This window comes from Hipposideros armiger, unplaced genomic scaffold (assembly GCF_001890085.2).
Source record: "Hipposideros armiger isolate ML-2016 unplaced genomic scaffold, ASM189008v1 scaffold_134, whole genome shotgun sequence".
NCBI lineage: Eukaryota > Metazoa > Chordata > Mammalia > Chiroptera > Hipposideridae > Hipposideros > Hipposideros armiger.
The window spans coordinates 3,193,753-3,199,752 of NW_017731484.1; the positions used below are offsets into that span (position 1 = coordinate 3,193,753).

The window sequence follows — 6,000 nt, forward strand, 5'->3', positions numbered from 1 at the left end:
GACATTACAGTGGGAGAAGGGAGAGACAGAGGAGCATAAAGAAAACAGCATGAGTTTTAGAGCCAGAATGACCTGGGCTTCTTCATCTGTAAGTGGGGATAATAACAGTCCCAGGTGGTTTCTGTGAGGATTAAATGGGATTGTGTGTAGTGACTGGCCTTCCAAAGGCACTCAGTAAATGGTAACGGCGATGATTGCTATGATTAACATGGGAGGGTGCTTCCTTCATCTTAGGAGGGACTATTCAGAGGCTTCCTGCCCTTCACCCTCCCATGACGTGACGCAAGGTGGTGGCCTTGCTCCTCCTTCTGCTCCCCACCCTCTCCAGGGCTGAAAGGGTCTGGCTTTCCAGGTGCTTTGCCTGGAGAGACCTCTGGGAGCAATGAGTGGGGAACATGACCCTCTGGAGGAGCCCAGAGCTCCAGCCTAGCTTCAGAGGCTCATGGTTCACAGTGGCCTATCCCAGGCCCCTGAAGACCACTTGCAAAAAATAGCCAAAAGTTTCAGGGGGAACTGACCCAGAAGAGGGGAGCACCTTCGAAGAGGGGGTGATGAGAGATCTTGATTCCACACCAACTTGCAGGCAATGATCCCTAAAGCCCCTTCCCAGGCAGCTCTCAAGGGCTCTAAGTTCTAGTAGTGCATTTGTGGGGAGGGGGTTGTGGCCACGTTCCTACTGAACCCTACTAACCCAGCTCTCCTTGCCATGTTTCCCCGTTTCCTCAGTGCTACCTTTCTCCCTGTCACCCAGGCCCCCGCTCCCCCCACACACACTTGTCCCTGCCCTTTCTCTCCCCCGAGCCTCATATTCAGTTGTTCATCAGTCTTCTTGCTGTTTCCTTCCAGTCTCTACTGTCCCCCACCTCCGCAGGTCTTATCTCACACCTGGACAATTGCAATAGCCTGCTCCCCGATTCTGTCTCCAGCCTACACTCCCTGCTCAGAAACCCTCAGCTTCTTCATTTCCTCGAGGATCAAGCTCAAACTGCTTATTTTGGCATGTTTGTCCGTTTGCTATCTGATTCTGTTTTGGTGGACTTGGTATATTTGTTGGCTGGGTCCAAAGGCACCAGCCAGCACCCCCAAAGAGGCTTGGCTCAGTTTTACCTCTGGGGCTCTGACCACACTTTCCTCCTTAGCAGGGGTTCCCTGACTCATTCTGCCTTTCTCAACCTGCCTATTCTTAAGACCTGCTTCGCTTCTTCCTCCTCCCTTCTCCTTTTTCTCCACCTTCTTTCTGCCCTCCTCCCCTTCTATAAAGCCTGGGATCTCTCTCTTCAGATCTCCTTCATTTGGACCCTTCCAGCCTATACATCAGAGTTGCCTTTGGTCACTTCTGGTTGTCACTTCCAGGGAAGAGAGGGAGAAAAGGGGACAGTGGTACTGAAAATCCTTCTGAGCACAGGTGGATGACTCAGGACTCTTTCTGTCCCTGTGGGCACTCTTCCTACAGATGGGGACTAGATGCTAGGGGAGTTCCCTTTTACACAGGCTAACAGAGGATAAAAAGCTTCCCTGCTTTACTGGAATGCAAAACCGGTTTCTATCCCCATATACTCTGCCCATTTCATTCCAGAAATAGGGTGTTGAAGGGGAGAAGCCTCCGGGCACTTTCCCAATCCTGAGATTTACCAACAAAAAAAGGGGAACCGAGCAGCCAGTCACACTGAGGAAGTTTTGTCTAGAACAGAAACTGAGGGCCAGACTGGTCCAACCCTTTCATTTTGTGGCTGAAGAAACTGAGTCTTACAGAGAGGCTGTATGGAATTTGAACCAAGCCTTCAACTCCAAATCAAGTGCTCCCAGAGATGACCCTGATCCTGCTACCTGGGAGCTGTCCCCTGAGTGGCATCCAGAGTGCCATTTGCGGACCACCCTGGTGACCTTCCACCGCAGCTGACAGAACAGGACTGCTGGGTGTCTTTCCTCTTGAGGGCTCTGCCATGGGTTCCGACTCCTCTCCTGGGCTCTGCATTCCCAGGACAATGATTTCCCAGAGTGGTAAATCTGCAGCTACAGGAACTGCCCCAGCTCCCGGTGAGGAGGTGCCCTGGTCATACTTCCTAATTCCAAGACTAGGGGTTGAGGTGGGGTGGAGTAGAAGGTGGGAGGTTACTTCATCCCCAGCCAGTCCTTCAGGCCAGGGAGGAAAGGGGGATGGGAGAGGCGGAAAAGGGTGAGCCAGAGGGCTGGAGGCACCATCTCTCCTAGAAAGGTTCTCAGAGAATTAAGGGGCTCCCAGGGACCCCCAGAGAAGGCTCCTGCAATGTTAGATTAAGGGTGAGAAGGTGAACGAGGGAGCAAGAAAGGGAGAGCGGTACAGGGGACGAGATGACTTGATCCCTAGTTAAACAAACACAGGGCCCTGCCGAGTGATGTCAACATCGTTGAAAAAAGTCAAGTGCTCTATTGCCAGGTGTGTATCACCAAGCCCTGCCTCCCATTAAACAGCACCCCCACCCCCACTGGGTTAAGGATAAATAGCTCCAGTGCCATGTGACAATCCTGAGAAACAAAAGGGTGCCCCTGTGGCCTCCGCACTGTGGAGGGAAGGAGGAAAGGATCCTGAACTGCTGGAGGGGCTTGTGGGGCTCCAGGGGAGTAGAGGATGGCAAGAGCGGAAGGTAGGGGAGGCGGGCGTCCAGACAATTCCCAAGACTTGGCAGGGGAGTGGGGTCACACCTGGAGGCTAGGGGGATTCACAGGTCTTCAGAGCTAAGGAGCTGGGGTGGGGGGACAAAGAGGAAATGGACCGGGGAGGGCACAGGCCAAAGCAGACTCCCCCCGGGCCTCTCTCTCCATGACATCAGAACCCTAATTCCCCTCACAGTGAGCTCATACAAGAAAAAGCCCACAAGCATCTCCATCCAATGATGGCCACATCATCAGAACACTTAGGCAGAGATGTGTTTGGTTATGTCCAAGTTAATACATAAAAAGGCTTGGAAGGGTGCCTGGCTATGGCGAGCGTGCAACAGATTCTGATTGTGTTATCATTACTATTACAATGATTCTGGATGCCCTTCCTTGCTCTGCAAGCTCAGGCAGGTCACTCTGCCTTTCTTGGTCTTCTTTTTTCCATCTGCCTTACATGCCATCCCACCCCGCCACCACCCGTCCCTATGCCCTCGTCCCTCCAAAGTTTCCCAGGACTGGTGAGAGGAAAAGCAGAAAATCTTTTTAGAAGAGGGCAGGACATCTGGGGAGCAGGGAGGTGAGGAGCCTGTGTCTGAGGTTTTGGGCAGGTCTGGAGGTGATCCTGTCATTGTGGCCCCGGCTGACTTCTCCTCAGCCCTACCCGGGCTGAGTGTGTATGTTGGGGTTGGGGTGGGGGTGGGGGTTCTTTGACGTGCATCTGTGCACCTGTGCCAGGCACGGGAGCAGCCCTGACTTGGCCAACCCACCCTTGCGTTCTTATCATGGGTCCTTACCTGGGCTGTTGTTGTGTTCTGGGAAGAGAAAAGGTCACTTTGAGGTTTCCCCTTTGCCATAGCTGCTGGTTCCTCCCTGCCTTGTCCAGGGTGGTAGCCACAGGGAGAGGGTTGCCGCTAAGTGGGTGGGGGGGAAGATGGGGATGGGATAGGAGGGCTGGGCTTTCAGCTGGGGACCATGTCCCTGGCAGAAGGAATGAGGGTGTAGAGGCCTGTGGGTCTTGAAGGTATTTGTCAATACTCCTCTTATTTCTATTGTCCCCATGTTTCTTGGGAAAATTTCCTACCCCCTCCTCATCCCAGCCTAATTCTCTCATTAGTAATGTGAGGGGGAGCATGAGATGCCCGTGTTGGTTTCCTACTCTGGCTGTTCTAGGGACTGGCATCCTCTGTAGGAGAATGAGTCATTGCCAACACCCGCAAACCCCACTCCTTATCTCTAAGCCTGCTGTCTCCTCACTCTACTTTCCTTGCTGGGCATAGGAATAGGTGCAGGGCTGAAGAAACAAGCTCTAGCAAAAATATTGAGGCTGGACTTTGAAAAGCACTTTCCAGCAGTGAGACCTGACCAAGGTCATGGGATCCCTAAAATGGACACTTAAGGTTAGACTCCTAGAGGTCTGTAAGGTTAGGACTAGACTCACTTGGAAGCAGGCAAGCGGACAAGAAGACCAGTGAAGGGCCAGCTGCTCTAATCCAAGGAGTACAGAGCTTGGTAAGTGCTGAGCTGGGCCCCCAATACCTCAGGGAGCTCCCTGGGATCAGACTCTGGTTATTGGGTTAGTTCAGCCCACACACTAAACTGTGCCGATCCCTTGTCCACAGAAGATCTTGGACATTAAGAGATAAAAAGAGTCGATGTTCATCCCCAGTGTTTCATACAAACAAACATTCAGGACATTCGACCAGACTCTGGGAAGTGCCCAGGAAGGCCATCCTGGCAGTGGAGGAGGCGTGTGTGCTGGTTTCCATGCTGCCCTGGGAGGGTCTTGCCAGGTTCTGAATGCCAGGGCTGAAGGGAGGAGCATAGGCTCTGGGAGAAGGGTATCTATGTGAGAAAAGACATCCAGGAGGAAAGCCCTCTCTTGATCTGCCCAAATAGGGGAGCTATGCCTCTCCGAGGGGCACACATTGAAAGCCAGTCTTCCTCCTGGTGCTCAGACCCAGTGGGGCCAAATGTAAGTGGGGAGTTTATGGTAGAATGATGAAAAACTTGCTTGACTTAGGCTGGGGGACCCTGTGAGCTAATTTTCAGGAACAGGGCAATGCCTGCGGGTGACTTGGGACCCTTAGAGCTGCAGGATGAAGGGTTAGGTGGCTGGGAGCCAGCGGAGCTGGCCTAAACCCTCTTGTGTTGAAGCATTCACCTGGGAGTCAGGTCCCCTGGGTCCTGATCCCACTTGCCAGAAAAGCTGGATCCTTGCTAGCCCATTCCCTCTCCTTTCCGTCCCCTCCCTCCACCTCCTCCAGCCTCTCAGGATTATGGCCACCAACAGATTCCTTGCAGCCCATGCAGGTTCCCCAAGCTAGTGGAGAAGTGAATGAGTGAAAGAGGACATCTGGGGGGCAGAAGGAGGGGGAGACAGCCCACAGAGCAGGCCTGTGAGCCAAGCATTAAGAGCTTTTTGCTTCCAAGATTGAAAAGAAAGGGAGAGGTACGGCCAGCAGCTTCAAAGGCGGGCGCCCTGAGGAAGTTCCAATATTTTTGTTCTTTCCTTTGCAAAGGAAAGGAGCCCTTGCAAAGGAGCTGTCTGCTTCACCTCACTGTTTTGGGGTCTGGCAGACCTCCTCGACCAGAGCCTCAGTCCTACAAGCTCCTTTTAGCCTCCTGCCTTGCTGCCCCGATCCATACATGAAAGTGAAGACCCTGTGGGCTCCTCAGAGGTTCAGGGATGGGGGCTCCTCTCAGACCCAGGGGCCAGAGGGTCTTTCCCACTTGTGCTCAGATTGGCACACCGCCCACCCCTTGACCAGTAGGTTCCTGTCATCCCTCTTCAAGTACCCCATGCCCAGTGGGGTGGGCTGGGTGGGGCTTACCGGTGGGTGAGCAGAGCTGGCTGGGCAGGGCTGCAGGTGTGTCTGGGGAGCAGGCAGCTGAAAGGTGTTCCAGAGGTGTGCGAAAGGGCTCTGCTCAAATAATCCAGGGAGGCGTTTATAAATAACTTTACCTCAGGGCCATGGGGTGAGCCCCGGCTTCTGATTGGCTCAGAGGGGAAGTGGATTTGAACACTACACCATAGCTAAGCCTGAGGAGATAAGAAAAAAAGGTCCTAAATGAACAGCCCTTTTTTTGTTTTACCTGAGGAGCAGGGCTGTTTGATGGGAGCTTGACACTTCCTAAATCCACCCTGAAGATAATAGGTCACATTCAGCGGGGCCCCTGCCCCACAGGCTCCCCCAAGGCGGCCAGCTGAGGCTGAGAGGACAAGGCAGACCCCTCTCTGAGCTTGCTGTCCTGCTGCTTATGGGGCTGGGGTCAAGCCAAATAGCCTCTTGGACAATGGGACCCATTGAGGTCACCAGAGGGGTAGGGTCTTAGGGCTGCTTGCTTTGAAGGTTGGAGAACTGT

At 53.4% G+C, this 6,000-nt stretch overlaps 1 protein-coding gene and 1 long non-coding RNA gene across 4 annotated transcripts in view; one reads left to right on the top strand and one right to left on the bottom strand.

Annotated features, from left to right (window-relative positions):
- Positions 1–5,549, bottom strand: part of SLC26A9 (solute carrier family 26 member 9) — a 27,955-nt gene extending 22,406 nt beyond the window's left edge. For all 3 annotated transcript variants that reach the window (XM_019649580.1, XM_019649582.1, XM_019649581.1), the window contains exon 1: positions 5,469–5,549. The gene's annotated coding sequence lies outside the window, so the exon portion shown is untranslated. The remainder of the gene's footprint in view (positions 1–5,468) is intronic.
- Positions 1–6,000, top strand: part of LOC109386438 (uncharacterized) — a 22,484-nt gene that overhangs the window by 2,449 nt on the left and 14,035 nt on the right. The window lies entirely within an intron of this gene.